The following is a 19,951-nucleotide window of genomic DNA, read 5'->3' as shown; positions in this document are numbered from 1 at the left end:
TGCGGAATTATTGTTAGGCTTATTATTATTAGCTATTAGCCTATTTGATCGGTGTCTTAGGAGGTTAAATCTTTATTGATTATTATTGTGAGAGATGTGATGCAATTATTTACATTGAAAAAAAAAGATCATATCAAGAACCACGTCTCAATGACGCGCCATATGACGCAGGTTTGGCAAACTGACAACACTAAATACTTTACCAACACTCGGGCTCTTATTGTGACATGACAATTAAACAATAGAGCCTATTTTTCCTGTTTTACTACAAATCACATGCAGCTCAGGCATATCGTTAAAGGCTGCAGCTCACACAAGCAGTGTCCTGCAGAGTAAACTGAGCCTGTATATTCACCGTTTTTTCTTTTCTCTTTCTGTGTGTGTGTGTTTGTTTGGAGCGCTGGTATGTGTTTGGTTTTTCTATATGTTGACTGTGTGAGTCAGAAAGGTCGTTCGGCTCCCAACATCAAACACAAGCGCAAAGCTTATCGAAGAACACCCTACTCACACAGTGCGGAATTCTTCTCAAACGAACGGTCGGCGCGAGGCTATCAGCTGGTTTATCAATAGCCTAAAAATCAGGTAGGCCTAATTGAAAGGAAACGGCGATAGGCTGTTTGTGGCTGGCATAGCCTTAACAGTCTCCCCCTTTTTTCAAACATTAGCCATTTAGACCTACATGGTTGATACTTCGCAGTAACGAACACAAACTAGTAGCCTAATTTATTTCTCTGTAGATGAAGGCTCTGTAAATATAAGCTATAATAATCATTAGGGTCTATTCTCCCGCTACCTAATAGCGCTATATGTGTTAACTATGGCATTAACAGTAAACAACGTGGTTGCTAAGCGACGGGGTAATGACAGGTGATTTTCGTTTATGGCTGAAAGAAATTGTGTTCAATTCAGTGCTGTCCTACAGCTAGCCTATAATTTAAAATAGTTTTGGTCTTAACAAGATCCAATTCGACCTGGCTGAATTTATCTGGCGCTGAAATCATTTTTATGAAAGGCTGTTTTTAATTTTTAGACTTCAGCTGAAAGTCGAAATTTAAAGCTTAGCCTAATTTAGCCTAGTGAAGATTTGTAGAAATTATAATTTCTGCACATGGGATTTGTAAACGCATGAGCTATTTGTAGGCTGTGTGGCCTTTCTGACTGCGTCTTTTTGATTTCAAATGTCACCGAAGCGACTTGTTTTGGGAGCTCTTATGGCTTAGGCTACACCCCTTAATCGGTCCACACCTTGGCCTATCATTTCCCTAAAAATAAATAAATAAGTTACACAGATGCCTAGTTGTTACAAATAAATATAAAAACTTTAAAGTGTAGGCTATGTGTGCCGTCGATGATCGCTCACATGCAGATGCTCTTCAGGCCTAGTTTGCACCTGATTCCTGTTTCCTGATCTAATGTCTTTTACAGTCTGTCTTTTGCAGGGTGCATTTTCAACCGTAGGCCTATAGCCTATATGACATATAATGTCATAAAATTATATTTGTCCTGCTGCGTTATCTGCTTATATCCATATTTATGTGTTAATGCAACATTTAAATGTGTTCCTCTTTTGGAGAAACCCACAGTAGTTTGGTGTTTGACTCCGACTCAGCAGCAGCTTTTTCACTCATATAGGCTACTGTAAGTTTTTTTCAGGGGTGAACACTTTTATTTCACTCACACTTTTACCTTTTGGCATGCCACTTTCAAAAGTTTTTTTTCCTTCACAAATATTATTGAGAAAATTAGATTTTTCACCAAAATAGAGAACTAAACTTCAACAAACTGCGTGCATCACTTTACACCAACAGCAGTTTTAGGCCACCAGGCAGCCTCCTAAAAACCCTTTTGGCGGCATTTTAAGGGAAATCTTACCAGCATCAGAAACTATCTTCTATTAGGTATTTTGCAGAGCTGGTTTTGTTCGGGGGAAAAGTGAGAACTTTGGGATTACATTAACATGTCTTTGGCGCGGTGTGTGGTCTTTGTGTGGAGCTTGTAGCTGTTGAGAATGACTTGTTGGAAGCGTGTGTGCTCTCATCGCTCTCTTTTGTAGAAACCCACAGTGCAACTCCCCAAGTCCTCCTGGCTTTATGGTGGGCTGGTCTCCATGAACCCCAAGCAATTAGTCCCTAATCTCAAGGTAATCATATTTGAGTTAGTGACTAGCTGTTGAATTTTATTCGCCTGCTTAGCTTCAGTATCACTTTTGGGTAATATGTAGCATCCAGAAATCGTGCTGTAGTAGGCTACTTAGCCTATCAGTGACATGTAGTTAAGACTGAATTTTCAAGTTTGAGTGGATATCAAATATGTGTGCATCTTAAAATCAAGGCTGACAGTCAACAAGCAAAGGTGATTTAAATCTTGACAGTGGCTTCTACGATTGAAAGTAAATCAATTTGTATTATTGTTAAGATTTCAATTAGATTTTTAATTGTCAAATCTTTCAACCTGCACTGTGAAAATGTCAGAGACCATTTATTTTTACTGTTTTTAAGGGAAATGTTATAAAATTGGGAGTTAACAAATTGGGAATGGGGTTTAGTGTGCACATAAAGTTAATGATTCTCAAGATAGTACCACAAGTTTTAAATAATCAGATCATTCAAAGATAGATATTTCTGCAGCATTATTAGTGTGCAGGCTCTCCCACCAGTAATCGGTTCCTCAGATCTCAAACTTGAATTTGTAAGACTGAACAAAACTGATAATTAATGGTGCACTTGAGAGAGCTTTGAAAAAAGCTTAAATATCAAAAGCAAAATATTAAGAATAATACAAGAAATAGACAAAAACAATTTTTCCTCTTCATTGATTTCGTTTGATTGATAAAATTTAAGCGAACATGCAAGTGTGATTTCTGACATATATCCCTGTTGATGAATACATGAGGATCTCAATATCAATGCATGAGGCATTAACACTGCACTGTGATATGCTTGCATTAAGTAGAACATAAACATCTAATAAAAAAACAACAACAAATGGAAACATAAAATGATTAGCAGTGATTTTCAGAGTTACTTCTTACACTTAAAACACTTAAAAAGTTTTTTAAGTGTGTATTGTTTATCTTTATGATAAAGATACAAAAGGCTGACTTAGTGCTGTCCACAGTACTGAAGTAAACAGAAACTCAACACAAAGACATTCAATATTAACTAAAATGTGTATATGTAATGTGTTAGATGAAATTAAGTCAAATCATAATCCAACTAGTCTAACACAGTTTTAATCATAACCAGTTTTAATCAAAACCAGAAACTCTACGGAACAATTTTTCAAAGGCAGTCTCATAATAACCTTGTTTAGAGATGATAAAAATAATTAATTTTCTTCTTCTGAAGCACAGCCACTCTCATTTTTCTTTCTTAAGTTCCTAAACATTTCACTGCAGCAGGCCTAAGCATTCATGTGCATTACAAATAGGACAATTACACAGCATCTGCAATCACCCCCTTTGGTAAATGTTATTGTCAGCTAGCAGCAAAAATCTTTAATTGTCCTACGTTTATCTGGTTCTTCAAGCCATTGTTCAAAGAGCGCAAACGAGGGTCATTTGTGAACTGAAATACTTTGCATGCAAAGCGGAGCACAAGATGCTGTAATACTTGACCTTTCAGCATAATTGTTGCAGGCATGAAATGCAGCATTCAGAGCTCCCTGAGTGGAGTCTTTCTCTCTCCCTCCCTCTGATGAACAAAGTGCATTTTATACATCTTTGGTGTTCATTTGGCTTTGTTTCTTTTAAAGAAAATTTCTCTGGGACTGACTGCAATTTATCTTCATTTTAATAACACCGCTGCAGCAAAAGAACATCATAAATCACACAATTCCTCAATTCACAAATAAATAATTCACTTCGTGCTTAGCCCCCCCCCCCAAAAAAAGAAAAAAGCCAGGAAACTTGTAAATGGATGTGTTCATTATTTGACATGACAGGCCTTTAACTAAATCATACTGGACAGCAAGATTTCAACATCTTGCTCAAGGACACTTCATGAAGAATGACTGCTGCATGGGTTGAACCCATGAACCCATGAATCTTTCAGACTGAATGTTGAACTGTTTCTTTGGTCAAAATTCACAATAATGTTTTTTTTTTAAAGGAGAAAACTTCATTTTTATATCTTCAGAGCCGCAATGATCTAGAAAATGTTACAACTATTTAAGTGATTTATCTACTGGATTTACATTTATTTACATTATCTTTACATTACATTGTTTACATCATCTATAGTATCTATACCTGCTAATTTATTTGTGACCTGTGCTTTAGAATAAACAAAGGTTGCTGGAAACAACCACAACTTCAAAATCATACAAACAACAAAGGGGAAAATAAATAAATTTTATAGAAGGAAATTATTGTACAAATTTTTACCTGATATAGGTCTGAAGACAGGCATGCTAAAAAGTGAGCATAGGGGATTGACAGTGTGTGGGCCCTCTGGTTTCTTCACTAAAAAAGAAAAGCAAATCTGGGAACACAAAGGTACTAATTTTGACACCTTTGTTTATTATTGATCCTCTTTTTCATGTAGAACAACGGTGGAACAAACTTACAGAAAAGCCATGAAAAACAGAATAATATGGAACAATATTTAACATAACTGAAATAATGTTAAAGCAAAAACATTTTGGCCCTTATGGAACTATCAGGTACAAACTCTTCCATGATGGTGGTTAATTTTCTAAGAACTTGAGTTGTTTAAATATATATAAATGTTAATATTACTTGCAGATTTCATGCATGCAATTAGCTAGCACACATGGTATCATTTAACTGTTGCTAACTCTTGTTCCTCCTCCTGAGCATTTTAAAGCAAACCTGAAAGCCTAAAAGGTCTCTGTAAGTTTTTTAAGGAATTTTACTCCTTACTCTGATTCTGAAGTACATTTAAAAAGTAACAGAACTATGTTCTCTAACCAATTCTGGTCACTCAGCTAACAAACCACCTGGGAGTTTTCAGGGCCAGATGGTATATGATTTCAGTTTTTCTGTCATGAATTTGTAAAGAAGGTGAAGAGAATCAGGTTTTAAGGAGAGTATCATCTGCATAGAGATTAAAGTCACAGTGAAACAGTGGTTAAAATGTCTAAAAGTCCTGTCATGTGACTTTTTTCTAAGCAAAAAACACCATGTAGACATGGTTTAGTGACAAATTTATATCAAGCCCTCAACATGTTATTGAATTGCTGAAAACATGGGCGTGGCTTATCTGCCTCCACTCACACCTCCCTCTTGCCTTCTCTCCTGTTGTGATCCAGAGGAGGAGGAAAATATTAACAAATTAGACCTCAGCCACATTCTTTGGAACTATAAGAAGAGTTTATGCCAGCTGAACTCCAAACACGCACCTACTACTAAGATATTACTCTGCTAGCCACCAAATAGCTGACCAAAATCTCATTTGATTGGATATATTTGTGTAACCACCCAGAGTTCAAGATGAGTCATCAATTTGTTTATGTTTTACATGATAACTATCCTAGTATCATTAAAAAAATAACCTTATTAATTAAAATTAAATAGTGTAGTTAATAAATACAACAACTCTAGACACATACTGTATATTTCAATTAGTTAAAGTAGGTATAAGTGTAATTTGTTTATTGTCATGCTTTCCTCTCTCCACCCGGGGAACTGGGGTGCGGGTAAAATTGGCTTTCAGACAGGAGCTGGCTCCCATCATTAACTTTAATGAGCTGATTCGCAGAGCCGACTCGTTCGCAACAGGCACATCACTAGACACTTGGTTGATATACAATTAAGAAAATCCAAGAGTAAAGGTGTAACATCAATTTGCATAGCCCAAAGGGGTTACCAAAAAATTGAAAATAACAGATCCAAGGACTGATCCCTGGGGCACCTCGTGTCTGCTGAAGTGGATTATATACTCTCTATAATAAACTCTACAACTCTAGAAACAATATATACAACTCTTCATCTGTAAATTAGTCTTTGGATGAAATGACAACAACAAAGGCAGTCATACTGTCAGCATTTGAGCAATGCCTTCTTTACCCTAATCTGATTTAGATGTCCTTCAGTTGTTTGTTTTGAGTCATGTTAAAGATTAATTGTCCTAAGATCATTTGGTTTTAAAATGCAAAAAGAAGTCAAAGAAACATCTACAACAAAAATTGCCCAACACAATTACTCTTCACTAATACTGACTTGCCATCTTACTCGGCCCCACTCTTGACATCCATTTGTCAAAATCATGTAGCAAGCAGAGAAACATTTTGGTGCAGAATTAGTACACTTTTTGTAGTTTGTGGTAATTTATGATTTTCTAGTTAAAACCATACAAGTCTGACTACAGATTTGCTAATTTTTTAACGCGCTAACGCGCTTAAAATGAGTTGATATTAAATTGGTAGATCAGTAGGCTAAATATAGCACAAAGTTGGAAAAAAATAACTATGACAGTTTATTGAATTCATTTGGGTTTACTATAGTTATATTATTCCCTTTAAAGTTGTAAGTGTATTGCCGTTTGGAACACACACTTACAACTTTTTTGTTTTGGGGCAATATTAAGGAAAGGGTGCTGATGTTCAAACTCATGGGTTCAAATTAAGTGAAAACATGACCACATACCCTGAAATCAGTTGTAATGCGATAGCTAAATGAATATGAGTGAACCATAAGATTATTAAAAAAGATATTGAAAGTAATGCAGAAATCTGAGGGGAAGGATTTAACATATGACAAACTGTGAGAGCTGTACCTCAACTTAAGACAGTATATTTATCCCATGTAGAGAATCAAAGTCATATCTGCTCTATGAGACTACTAGTGCTTTCCTGGCTGTGTGCAACTAAGCTGCATACATTGGCATCCATTCTGTTAAGTGTGTTTGCTTTTGTCCTTAGAAGAACCAGTTTAAGTTTAGTTTAGTTAGTAGTAAGTCCAGTTTAGTTTTCAGATAAAGGTAAAGGGTAAATTTAAGATTACCAAAAGTTAGTATTTGGATTTGTTTACAAGATAGGATTGGAATCAGGGTAGGGTGAGCCTGGTGGCCAATGTTGGTTTAGGTAATTGGCTTTGGTTGATCTTAAATTGATTGCAGTATTGAGATTTGTTTCACGACTAGCATCGAGCGCTAGGACCTTGCAAATTAGATTGAACTACTTAAAGGGACTATCAACTGCATGTTTATAGATCCTGTTTACCAGATTATAGTCTTATGAAGATTTATGACACAGCAAGATACCTGGATAAGCTTGAACTCACTCAAAATTGCATGAATTGAAGAAAGAACTGTTGTGATTTTCCTCAGCAAAGTCATCCAGATAATTTGGTAATCACACTTTGTGAAACAAATCCCATACATGCACATGCATAATGATGACAGCAATACTTAGAATCTAATTTCTGCACACAAAGACCCTTTTTTCAAAAATGAATTATACTTCACACATACAAACAAAAGGTGTGACATTTTTGTTTAGTATAAATAAAAAGCTTTTCTTTTAACTTCTTGAAAAATAAGTTTTTGTATGATTTTCCTTACAAGCATAGTCAAAAACATATTTTGCTCAATCCAGTTGGTATCACCAATGGTCCATTAGTTGTTTTATCCCACAAAAAATGGCCTATTCTCTTAGCAAGCCTGCTTTCATTCATCTCTCAACCTATTCCAGTACACCCTATTAACACTGCAGGGCTACCACACCATGTCACCAGTAATGGCCTGAATGAGTGCAAACTTTTGTATCCCCTTATTCATCTGTTCTAAATTCTTTCAAAAGCATATATTTTTAACCCCAAACACCAGCAGCATACACCAAACTTGAGCATACATGGCCTGGATACAGTAATGTGTAAGTGGAATAAATCATAAATGTTAAATATTTAGTTTTACCTGTGTCTTCCTAAAAATTCAGGTAACTTTACATATAAGATAAGTTAAATTAAAATGTGGATTAGAGTTTTAGGCTACGTTTTATTTGTTGGACTGGTCTATATGTGAGGTCCTCACAAGGATAGAAATCCCGAATAGATAGAAAAATGTATGTGTGTGTGTGCCTGAATGTGTGTGTGTGCCTGCCTGAATGTGTGGGTGCTCCTGTTAAACATGCCAATTAAACAGGGACCAGACTAAAGCGGAGTTGTCATGTCTGTGTACAGTACCAGCAGGAGTCCTTTAGAAACCAACGAGCCATCACTAACCCAGTTAACACTAAACCCTCCAGACCGACAGGTCCACTGCTCACTCTATTGCCCTGTAGCAATAACTTCTCAATTTAATGAAGGTGTGAATAGTCCAAGGTTATCCCTTTCAAATGGAGAGATACAAAGTGAATTTGAATGGATCTGAGTGCCATAAACATGAGGGCATCACGATATACAAATTATAAAAAACTTTTTAGAGGGATAGGCCTGAAAGTTACACATTAAAGGTATGTCAGTATTAGGAGCAGTGGTGGAAAATAAGTGAATGTACTCAAGGAGGCTACTGTGCTTTTAAGGTAGGTACATTTTGCTACTATACTTCTACTCGACTACATTTCATAAAGGAGAATTGTTCTTTTTACTCCTCTACATTTATTTGAAAGCTTAGTTGTAACTTTACAAATTAACATTTTACACACAAAACATGCCATTATAACATAAACTACCTAAGAAGGAGTGAAAGTCGCTTACATATAATACATCAAAGATAATGATCTAATTGTTATCATTATGCACAATGACTACTTTTACTTTTAATACACTAAGTAGGCTACATTTTGTTGCTAAGTAGGTACTGAATGCAGGACTTTTACTGGAGGATTTTTGTTGTGTGTTATTGCTACTTTCACTTAAAATCTTTGAATGCTTATACCACCACTGATTAAGATAATATAACATCAATAAATATATATTTATAGTTATTGCTAAAATAAATAGGCCTAATAAATCTTGACACATGGTTGCAGTAAAGTGGGGAAACTTGAGGAAACCATCCTTATGAAACAGACTGAATAGTCAGGCAGTCTATCCTTCAGTGTGAGTAAATATGGGGTTCCTCTCTTTGTAGACTAAAAAAAATTCCTTGAATGTTGCTACAATAAGCAATCAAGATCCCCAAAGCCTGGACATTTGACAGCTTAATGAGTTCAGGCTGCAATCACTACGAAAGGGCCTGGTCCTTTTTAACCCGAGCACAACATATATGAGCTGAGCTGAGAAAAGGCACAGCTCGTCCATTTAACTCACAGTAAAGACGCACATAACTGCAGGTTAATAAAAACAGGGTGGAGGTGGACGTAAATAGGTCCCGTGTATTAGGACCTGTTGAGACTTGCATGTTTTGTTCCGCGACCAGAAGGAGGGGTGATATTTGCCCCCCTAATGAAATATGTCATTACGAGGAATTCATGTGACACAAAAGGGGCGACAGTCAAAAATTGCCCCACTGCTGTTCAGTAATTACATAGTTTGCCCTGGCAGCGCCTTCAGGCAGGTGGCTGGTCCATCATGCAAATGGCTTGGCTGTGCCGACATAATTAGCCACTGCGAGCCGCTTAAATTAACAATTAGCTAACATGCAATTCTGTTCACAACGCGGTAGTTCTCTTTTTAGGCCAATTGTCACTGTATGGTATTCCGGTGGCTGAATTGCTCAGTAGGATATAGCCTATGGGATTTCTTACTTGGTCAATTTACAGGCTAAATGAACGGAAATCGACAGAATAAGGGCTCATATCCTGATCCCATCTATGTGCTGCATGTAGGCATATTTATGTTAGGCTACCATCAAAAGCCTATAACGCACGCATCGCGGGGATGTCAGGCTGACAGGCAGCTCAATAAAAAGGGGGTGTCAGGTGTTGATATTAAAATGGCAGTTTAACAGAAAACAGCAGTGTAAGTGAGAGTGAATCGGACTCAGAGGCCACATGCTGCGTCTCAGCCAGCCCAAAAGGTTCTGCTTTTCTAACCTCTCCACTGATCCCCTTGCAGCCGGCGTCCTAAACACTATTGCCTTACTGCAGGCCAATCACGGCCCACCCACTCTCTCATTATTCTCGCTGCCCTCCGACATGACACGGGAACAAAGTAGACATTAAGCAACATTAAACCCAGGGATGGGAGTAGTCAGGAACCCGTTATCTCTTAATGAAGGAAAACACATGCGGAGCGATACACATAGCGGGTAATCAATAGAGACGCCGGACAAAGGGAATCGGAGCGCCCAAAAAAAGGGAAATGCAAATCAATTAGAATCGTTGTTTGCTTTGAAACCGTCGAGTCCATTTCCATTAATTACTTGTTCATTAAAAGTAATTCGTCCAGGCTACACAGCAACAACGTCTCCCTTCTTGTCCTCTTTTACGCAGTGATAGACAAGACACTGGCTGGGGTCCAAGTCCCTTTTTTTAAGCATCTAAGCTCACTCAGTATGGGACTTTAGGGAGCAAAATGAGTTTAAGGCAAGCTGGCCTGTGCTGTTTATCTGCTAAACTGTCTATATTTAGCTGAGAATAGAATCAAAGTAATGCTTGAGCCCATTTGGAACAACCTACAAACTCATGGTCCATTCTTGCCATTAAAAAGCAATTTTACTTATAGTCACACTCATTTGTTTTCACATGCCTACCTGCTTTGAAAAAACTTCCTGAACTCTGTTGTTTAACCTAGTGTTGTGTTAAAAGCATGTTCTACCATAATGATCAGTATGCTATCTTATCTCTGTTTTACACAATCAGAGTTGCTTTTACCAAAGACCCACAACCTCTTGTTGGTTGCTATAGCATTTTCAAGCACCATTCTGCTAAATCCCAACCCCCACATAGACCTGCTCTGGACACTTGTCATAAATTATCCTCAAGTGAAACGACTAAAACGAGCCGGACCAAAGCTGGACAGGGCCACTTTACTGAATCACACCTCATAAATATTTTCATATTTCTGTGACTTGACCCCCAAAGCTTTTATACATGCGTCTGGGTCTTTCTGGGTCATCACATATCCTCTAAACCTTGCCAACCCTATGGGCCTACTGTTGTTGCAGCATGTATCTGCCTGCTGATGACTGATGTTACACAATCACATTTTGCAACAGCAGTAGACAGAATCTGTAGGCGGCTGGGTGCATCTCATGCAGAGCCTCCTCCTTATCCTACAGCCTGAAGTGCAAACATATGTCAGTGAGAACTGCACTGATTTGTTGATTAATTAAACATGCTCCCCCAAAAATGCCTCCCATAAAAGCACACGTTCACAATACCGTACCACCAAGTTTAGTGGTGAACAAGTGGAAATTTGAATCAGCCTCTTTATTCTATGAGCCCCATCTTTGCCAAATTGAATGCAGATTGAAAATAATTTTTCTGCTCTTGACTTCAGCTATTCACCGCTCCCTGAATTGGTTTTCGCTACTGTCACATTGCCACACAAATGTAAATAAAAGCATTAGTTTGGAAAAAATCCTTCAAATGATTGTGTGTCAGTTTTGAGATACCGAGACATCAAAGATTAAACAGGGTTAAGTTACTGTAAATAAATTGTTACACTAAATTAATCATGAAATCCAACACATTCTTATGTGTTCAAAGTGTGTTTCAATTTATAACATGTCTTTTTTGCAGAAACACTAGCAAGCCAACAATAAATGATTAATCGATCACTTTAACATCTTTATTTTATATATTGCTGCACCTTGCCCTGCAGACAACCACTGCAGTTCTACGATTTAAAGACTTTTTACCTTAATATATATACACATCAATTTCTGCAACAAACTCTATTTGCACGTACCTCCTTCAGTGGTTTTCCAGTGCAGGACCAGTGCCTGCTGTGTTTTGGCAGGAAATCAATACAGGGTGGGAAATCTGTTCTAATCATCTGTACATTTACCATCACAATCAACAATCAAAGCCAAGACCTGAATCTTTATTTGTAGGCCTGAACTGAACAATTTTCCCACTGTGAAAGGCAAGCTAAATTAGAACCCTTGGTTCCTGTTAGTAGCTCTTAATGGCTCTGATTTGTGAACTGCTAAATGAGGTTATGTAAATTGATCCTGAATGTAGGCAGAGGCCCGCAGGTGACAGGTGCAGTCGGCTGAAGGTGGGGGGCAGGGATGGTGTCATGAAATGAGGAGGGGGAGTAATATAGCAAGATGTATTTGTAGGGCCGGGAGACACATTTACAGACTTAGGTGAGACAGATTGTCTGTGGACTGAGTGAAAAGAGATTCCAAGAAATATGTCAAACAAATTTTTAACATTGTTAAATACTTTGTACTTCAAAAATTCACAAGGATTTAGTCATGCATACACCAAATACCAGTAGTGACAAGTACATTTGCTTAAGTATTGTACTTAAGTGTAGTATTTATACTTCACTAATATTTACATTTTACTTTATCCTTTCCACTTCACCACTCCACTATGTTTATTTTAAATATATAAGGTGACAAAATTAACAAATGGTTTATAACACACTATAACAATGTAGTTATAAGTAGACAAAATGTATTTTTGTGTGTTGTGTATTAACAACATCTCCTGTGAAGCATCCATAACTGGACACTAGTATATAAACAGATAATATAATGTAACACAGATTATGTAATAATTATGCAAAATATGTCTTTATAGGAGAAGTTATAATTGTTGGAAATGTCCTTATATCTGCTGATAACTATGTTGCATTGTGTAATAAACTATTTACATTATGTTTAAATGCTGATGTTAAAGTAGTTAAAGTATCTAACATATAATACAAAAAACATGATCAGCCTACATAATATGATGCATTTTTAAAGACTAAACTACCCAGCAGCATATAAACTAATCAAAATGAGCTCCATAATGAGTACTTCTACTGTTGATACTTAAGTACATATGTCTGCTAATACTTTTGTACTATCACTAATGTAAAACTATGAATGCAGGACTCCCACTAGAGTAGTTTTACATTGTTTTATTGGTACTTAAGCAAAGGACCTAAATACTAGTTCTACCTCTGCCAAATACTTTACCTTGCCAAAATTGCATTTACAGCCGTTTACCGCTGCTGCTCAAAAAGGATTCACATCCCAACAACAACATCACTTTCATTTATTGTTTGTTTGTCATTATCCATCACAAATATCTCATGTCTTGATCAGTATATCTGGCTCTGGCAGACAGCCATGTTACAGGCACGTCTCCATAATTCTGACTGAGGATGTAATAACAAGGGAATTATCAACATACAGCCTCTCAGGGAAAGACTGCTGAGTGATTGAAGCACTCTGACTCACTGCACTTCACTTGGGGCTGTTAGACCCTGCTGGTTCCTGTCTCAGCTGCAGGGAGGACAATGTAGAAGGACTAACTTGTCACTTGGTCAGTCCGTACCTAAGGAGCGAGAGCTCCTTATTACAATTTTCACTTTTACTTCGGCAGCTTTATACTTCTACTCCACAACATTCTTGAAGGAAGCACTGTACTTTTTGCTCCATTTATTTGACAGATTTAGTCAAGGCCATAGCTACCATTTAGGACACAGAGGTCATGTTGTAGTTGTAATGTTACTAGGACTTTGAGAGATTTACTTTCCACAATTAACACCTATTACATGTTAGGGTGATTTTAAGATTCATATTTTAAATTATCTTAGAATTAAACTTTTTCAAATTTGCATTAATGGAGTTTTTGTTTGGCCACCTCGGGTCATGATATAAGGAACTGCAGGACACATGTTTCTGGTCAACAGTTGCTATTCTTTTAGCTCTGTTTTGGTCTACGCCCACTCCAGCAAAACATTAAAGTTGCAGGTTGTACAAGCAAAATAATGAGACACTAAGGTTGGGGTCACACCTAAAGATCTGGTTACTTATTCGAATCAATGAGAGGATGATACATTGTTAAAATTTTCCAACTGGGCAAAAGGAAAACTCAAACGATCCAGAAATTGTAAAAAAAAAAAAAAAAAAAAGTCTTGTTCTAGAAATAGCATTAGATAATTGGTCATACAGTCGGCGGGTAAAAAAAACAAACAGTACAAAACAGTCCTACTTTGATTTGCTGTTGACCAGTTTTTTAACTTTCACACAACACTACTTAACAGTTCGCTGTAATCAATTCTACTTTATCACTGAATATTTTAATAGTTCTTATGCACCTTCTCTGGTAACTGAGAAATGTTCTCTTCAGCCAAAATATTCAGGTGGCATCTCTCTTCGTCGTGAGTCGGTTTGTCTCCTGCTAGTCGATAGTTTGGTAGCAAAAGCACTACTAGTTCACCAGTAAAAAAAACAGGAGGGAGGGACATTTTATAACCAATAAAATGACACATACAATAGTATGCTCCCTATAATTGGTTTAAATGGTACCAGTTATAGGTACCATTGACAGCTTGACAGCGGTCCGGTCCGACACCACTCCTTCCAGGGGGACCAGAGGGCGGTTGTTTTGTTCATGCCAGAGTTCCAGTCTGGCATTTGCACCACCCCAAACGACTTGCACAAAACAGGGTAAACACTCCAGGGTTCAGGCTACAAGGCTGTCGTGAACCCAACCTAAAATATCTTATGGTGATTTCCATTACCAGTACCAGCTCAACTCGCCTCGACTCAACTCGACTTTACTGGACTCGGTTTGGCTGTTCTTCGTTTCCATTGCGGTAGTAACCCACAGATAGTACAGTAAGGTTCAATGCGACACACACACCGGCGATCCGCACAGCTTTCTCTTTATTTAAGTAAAAATGTTTCATTACTCAGAATGTAAAGACAGATAAGCCGTATGAAAACCTTGCAGCTGTGTTTTCCTCTGCCGTTGTTGCTGCAGCGGTCTGTGTGACGGTGGGAGCTGTGAGCGGGCGGCTGGCCGGCCTCGGGAGCTCCTCCCGCGGGTTGGCGCAGGCTTCACCCGCCGCCACTTGCGGAGCTCAACTCCGAAAACTTTCAAGCACATTTTTGTACCGCCTTCACTTTTCGTTAAACTGTCAATATTCGAAATCTACACAGCTGATTTCTCTCCTCAAAACTTCTCAGAAGTGGATTTAGTGATGAAATTACATACAAAAACTGTAAAATGTAAAATTTTGTATTGCTGGCCTCTGTCTGGCCAATGATGCGTCAATGATGACGCAGTGAATAGTGACGATCAGTAGTCTGCTGTGTTTTCACGACAGATTGGAACCTCGACGGAGGTGATGCGAAAAAAAGTACCTGAAAGCAGGTACAGGTACAACTTTTCCACAATGGAAAACCAAAAAAGGCGAGTCGAGCCGAGTTGAGCCGGTACTATGCAGTGGAAAAGGGCTGAGAAGAACTGCAGAGTCGAGTGATAATGCTCTGTGGTTTCGTCCAAATGAGAAACACCTGGAAGGGAGAGTAATAACACAAACACAGTTGACAAGGGATGTATGCCTACAGGTGAACTCTGCTATACAACCAGTTCCTTTAATTTACTTTACTTTACTTACAGTTGCCCCAGAGCCACACAGACAGAGAGTTGTGTCATCTCCATTCAATTTTAATTCATTTTTTTCCCCATTGCAATGGCAGCGCGTGTAGATGCGGCGACCAGCAGCTGCCTTAAACCACATTTTTGTTTTTAATTTGTCTTTACTACACTTTTATTATTGAAAAATGTTTGATTAAGATTGCTTAATTACAATATACTTGATCTCATTTACAACCCTGTTGTAAATAATGAATAAATTTACCTTGTAAGTGACTGCATATAATACAACATCGCTAAAGCATATTAACAAAAATTATATTGTAATATTTAACTAAATAAACAACTTAAAAACTGCAGTATGCAGCAAGTAAAGAGAGATTTACCTGGCAGTGATAGGCTTAATCAGCACTGTGTGAATTCCTTTGGCAAAGGCTTGAATGTAAAAGACGTTAATTTATATGTAGAAGTGCCACACTCCAGCTTTAAGCAATAAACTTAAAATAGAATAGATGTGGTATTCTTTACCAAAAACTGCTGAAGAGTGTAGAAACAACATTTAGACCATAATGAAGGGCAATATAATTTACAGAAAACATTACTAAAAAAAATAAACTGAACAGTTAAATGAACAAATAAAATGTGAAGTAGTAGTTTTAATAAAATTTGGTGAGTGGCCAGTCAACTGGTGCTGATTTGTGTTAACTCACCAGTTTTACTATTTTGTTAGGTTATTTTGTGATGTGACAGTTATGAAATGACAAAAAAAATGTAATTTACAGACAGTTAAAGGCATGTAATGGAAAACTATGTGAACAAAGGTCAGGCAAGAGACCTCTTGAATCGCTTCATACGTGCAAGGGAACCTGTATTAAGCTGATTAAGCGATTGCACATGGAAGGGCTGAAGTGCTGGTGGCCTTGCATCTTCTTCCTCTTGCTGATTGGAAATGTAGCAGGAACAGCAGTGTGCAGCAGTAAAAGCCAGTTAATAACTTTATGAGGATCCTTAGTGCTTTGTCCATATCATTAATGCTCTTCACAGTCAGAAGTGGCTTAAAGCAATAACCTGCCTGCCTACACCTGTGCCTAACATTCAGTGGAAACTGTATTGCACAGGAGTGTGGTGTTTTCACCGTCACATTAATTCACTGAGAGTTTAGCAGAGTTGGGTTTGCCTCTGTGTGAGCAGTAAAAACACACTTTAGTCAGTTTTAGCTTGTGCAATGTTGTACTCTTGGTTGGTCAGTCGGTCCACCACATCCAGATTAAAATATTTATAACTACTATTGGATAGTTTGTTATAAATTTCTTTACATAGAGTAATGGCCACAGAGGAGGAATTCTACTGACTTTTGTGATCCCCTAATTTTTGGTGCCACCAACCAGTTGACATCAGCTATTAGATATACTTTGATTTATGTCTAGCAGGCTTGAGTTTTGCACTAATCACATTCAACCTCAGCTGGAGCTACTTTGTGTTTCGTGCTAATTAGCTAATGTGTGTGTTGTTAACAATAGAAACGACCTGTTGATCCCCTGACTTTTCTGCTAGCACCATTTTCAGCACCATTTATGGTTGACAGTGATCTGTTTCAACTGCTATTGGATGTCCCCCTCAGGATGAACTCTAGCAATACAAACTACTACTTCTCCAAATACCTGCAAAACTAATAACACTTCAATTAGCTGCAGCTATACTTAGTCTTTAGCACTAATTAGCTAATGTCAACATGCTAGTAACAGAAAGCTAAGATGGTGAACATGGTAAACATCATACCTGATAAACATCAGCATGTTAGCATTGTCATTGTGAACGTGTTAGCATGCTGAAGTTAGCATTTTGCTGAAAGCACTGCTGTGTAAAGTACAGGCTCACAGAGCTGCTAACATGGCTGTAGACTCTTATTAAACAGTCAATAAAGAAATAACCAGACATTTCACAATTTGAGATATTTTCCTGCTCCATGGTGAACAAGTGCTTCTCTACTCACAAGAAAAGACGGTTGTTAAAAACACTGGTTGATGGTTATTGAAAGCAACATACATGTTCAGCTGCCGTTGGGAGCTCAGTTCCACTCCCACAGGAAAGGAATACATTTAATTATTCCCTTCTCAGCTAAATGAGACAAAGCATTCCCGCTGCAATCCACTTGGCTCTCTACATTGTGCGCCCTCTTTCTTCCAAACCTCCCGTCTGGCCTTTACTCTGTCTCATGCTCTGTCAACATCATCTGCTGACGTGGAGCACACAGGCTCAAAAGCGGTCCTTTTTACTTTCCTGCAGGTGGCTGATGTGACTGAGGCAAGAGGCAGCAACAATCCCTCTTCACTAGCCTCCCTCCACCACCAGCAACTTGTTTCCTGTACAACACGAACTCCCTCTCTTTGCCAAGACCACATTTTTGTGAACCCTTTTCCACGTAACAAGGTATTTCAGCATCACCCTCCTATTTAACATTAATAAGCAGTGTATAAACAATTAATTAGTGGTTTTATAACATACCATATCACAATATAATGTTTCTGTAAGCAAATAAATTTTAAATACTTGACAATGCACTTTAATGCTCCTCAAAAACTCAGATAATTCTGCACTTTGAAAACTACAAATGTTTTTATGCGCCTTTTGTTGTTTTTAATGTTTATAATGAGACACTCCTCTATTTAGTATTTATAAGCAGAATATAAACACTTAAATAATAGTAAATAATAGTAATAGTATAAATGTAGTTGAAAGCTGACATTTAGACAAATGCATTAAGGGAATATTTATGAAAAACAATTCATTCAAAATACATGTTGCATACTAATTGCTATAATTTGTAGTTGTGCCTATTCTGATTTGTATTTCTGATTTTATAGCAACTGGAGATAACAAGGAGAAATGTTGTGTAAAATCTAACTGTTTTGTGAGTTTGGAAGTAGGCCTGTTGATATTTATATCTGCTTGCAAAGTTTTGAGGTGCATTAATTCTTTTCCTGTGGTAAAAAGTAAATAAGTACATTGACTCATGTACTGTACTTCAGTTACATTTTGAGATTGAGTTAAGTTGTACTTTACTTAAGTTAACTTAATTATTCCACTCAGCTGTAGTACATATTTTTAAGATTAAGATTTTACATACAAAAGAAATGAGTAGTTTAAAAAATATGATGCACTAGTATATATTTAACTACCTTAAGTATCTAAAGCAGGTAAAATTAGCTCCCCTTCATCCAATTACAACATTAAAGTATTACTTATATATTTATGCATCAGTAATAACAATCCAATGATATAATACAGTACTGACAGTCAACATGGACCGTATCTGCATTATGAGTACTTTTACATTTTGATACTTTAAGTACATTTTGTTGCCAATACTTCTGTACTTTAATTTGAGTAAAATTTAGAGTAGTGGTATTTTTTCTTAAATAAAAGGTAAATACGTCTTTTCCAGTTTTAATCACATAAAGTTCTTTCAAAACCAGAAACACAAGAGCATTAAATAACAGTCAAAGACCATGATTGTCTGCAAAACTCAAATTTATTTAAATATAACTAAAACATAAAACGTGTTTTTTGGTTAATCTAAGCACTTTAAAACAGTCCTGCCAGTTTGAAGAGGGAAAAAAGAATCACAGCTCTTCGGTCCACAGCCAGGCAAATTAAATGAGCAGTTTTTTTAATTTCTGAGCTCCTTGCTGTGTGGGAACTTTCAGCAATGGCTCAGCATGTCAAACCATGTCAAGTGTTACAGTTCCCTTCCTGTTTCGGGGAAAAAAATATCACCCCAGAGATGAATTAAACTTAAAAGGCTTGTCTTCAGACCCCTTCCTAAAATGATTAACCCTTCTAGAGAGCATTATTGAGCTCTGAGAGGTTGTGCTTTCTCATTGCCTGTAATTGTTCTTTTTCTGTTGTTGCCTTCATCAGTCTCTCTCCCCATTATATGAAAAGAAGGGAAAAATGTCTGAATAGAGGAGGGAGATTTTCCCACAGTCACTCAACTCAGAAAAATACGCCATTGTCGCCAGGTTCCCATCCCAATGCCCTGCTGCACAGTCTGCCGTGGTCTGAGGGACAATGTTCTTATAATTGAGTGACCATTCTTCACCCTGCTTGAAAAGTAAGTGATGGAGAATACAGTTAAATGTGGCTAGAAATCTCACGTTTGAGTCAGTCCAGTCTGCAGGTAGCCATGTCCAATTGTTTCAGGACAGCAGATATAATTCAGAGTGAAATTCCTGAGCAACAATACAACATGTAGGCTACAAGTTATTAAAGCTGTATTATAGGCATATTATGCAGTAAATGTACATATGCAATACATGCATAAATGTGCTCATTTTAGTGAATACAGCCAGAAGTTAATTTTCTTCTTTGCTTCATTCATCTTGTATTTCACCAATTACTGAAAGTCTTAAGTGTGTATTGATCTATATGAGCCACATTTATTATTGTGAGGAATTTGTGCAGTGGTGACACTGAGCCCTTTTAACTCATAATGAGAACAAATTGACGTTTTATTCTGCTGAATCCTCTTCTGATATTATCAACATTACCTGTA

General features: G+C 37.3%; 1 long non-coding RNA gene across 2 annotated transcripts; it reads left to right on the top strand.

Annotated features, from left to right (window-relative positions):
* The first annotated feature begins 503 nt into the window (after positions 1-503).
* Positions 504-19,510, top strand: LOC123979498. Of its 2 annotated transcripts, XR_006827232.1 has the most exons (4): positions 504-582; positions 2,054-2,140; positions 17,683-17,826; positions 19,419-19,510. It is a non-coding gene; the product is annotated as an uncharacterized LOC123979498 (long non-coding RNA). The 2 variants fall into 2 exon arrangements; XR_006827233.1 differs by lacking the exons at positions 504-582; positions 2,054-2,140 and adding an exon at positions 14,346-14,462.
* Positions 19,511-19,951: the final 441 nt, after the last annotated feature.

This window comes from Micropterus dolomieu, linkage group LG11, assembly GCF_021292245.1.
Source record: "Micropterus dolomieu isolate WLL.071019.BEF.003 ecotype Adirondacks linkage group LG11, ASM2129224v1, whole genome shotgun sequence".
Lineage (NCBI taxonomy): Eukaryota > Metazoa > Chordata > Actinopteri > Centrarchiformes > Centrarchidae > Micropterus > Micropterus dolomieu.
This window is presented reverse-complemented; position numbering and strand designations above follow the sequence as displayed.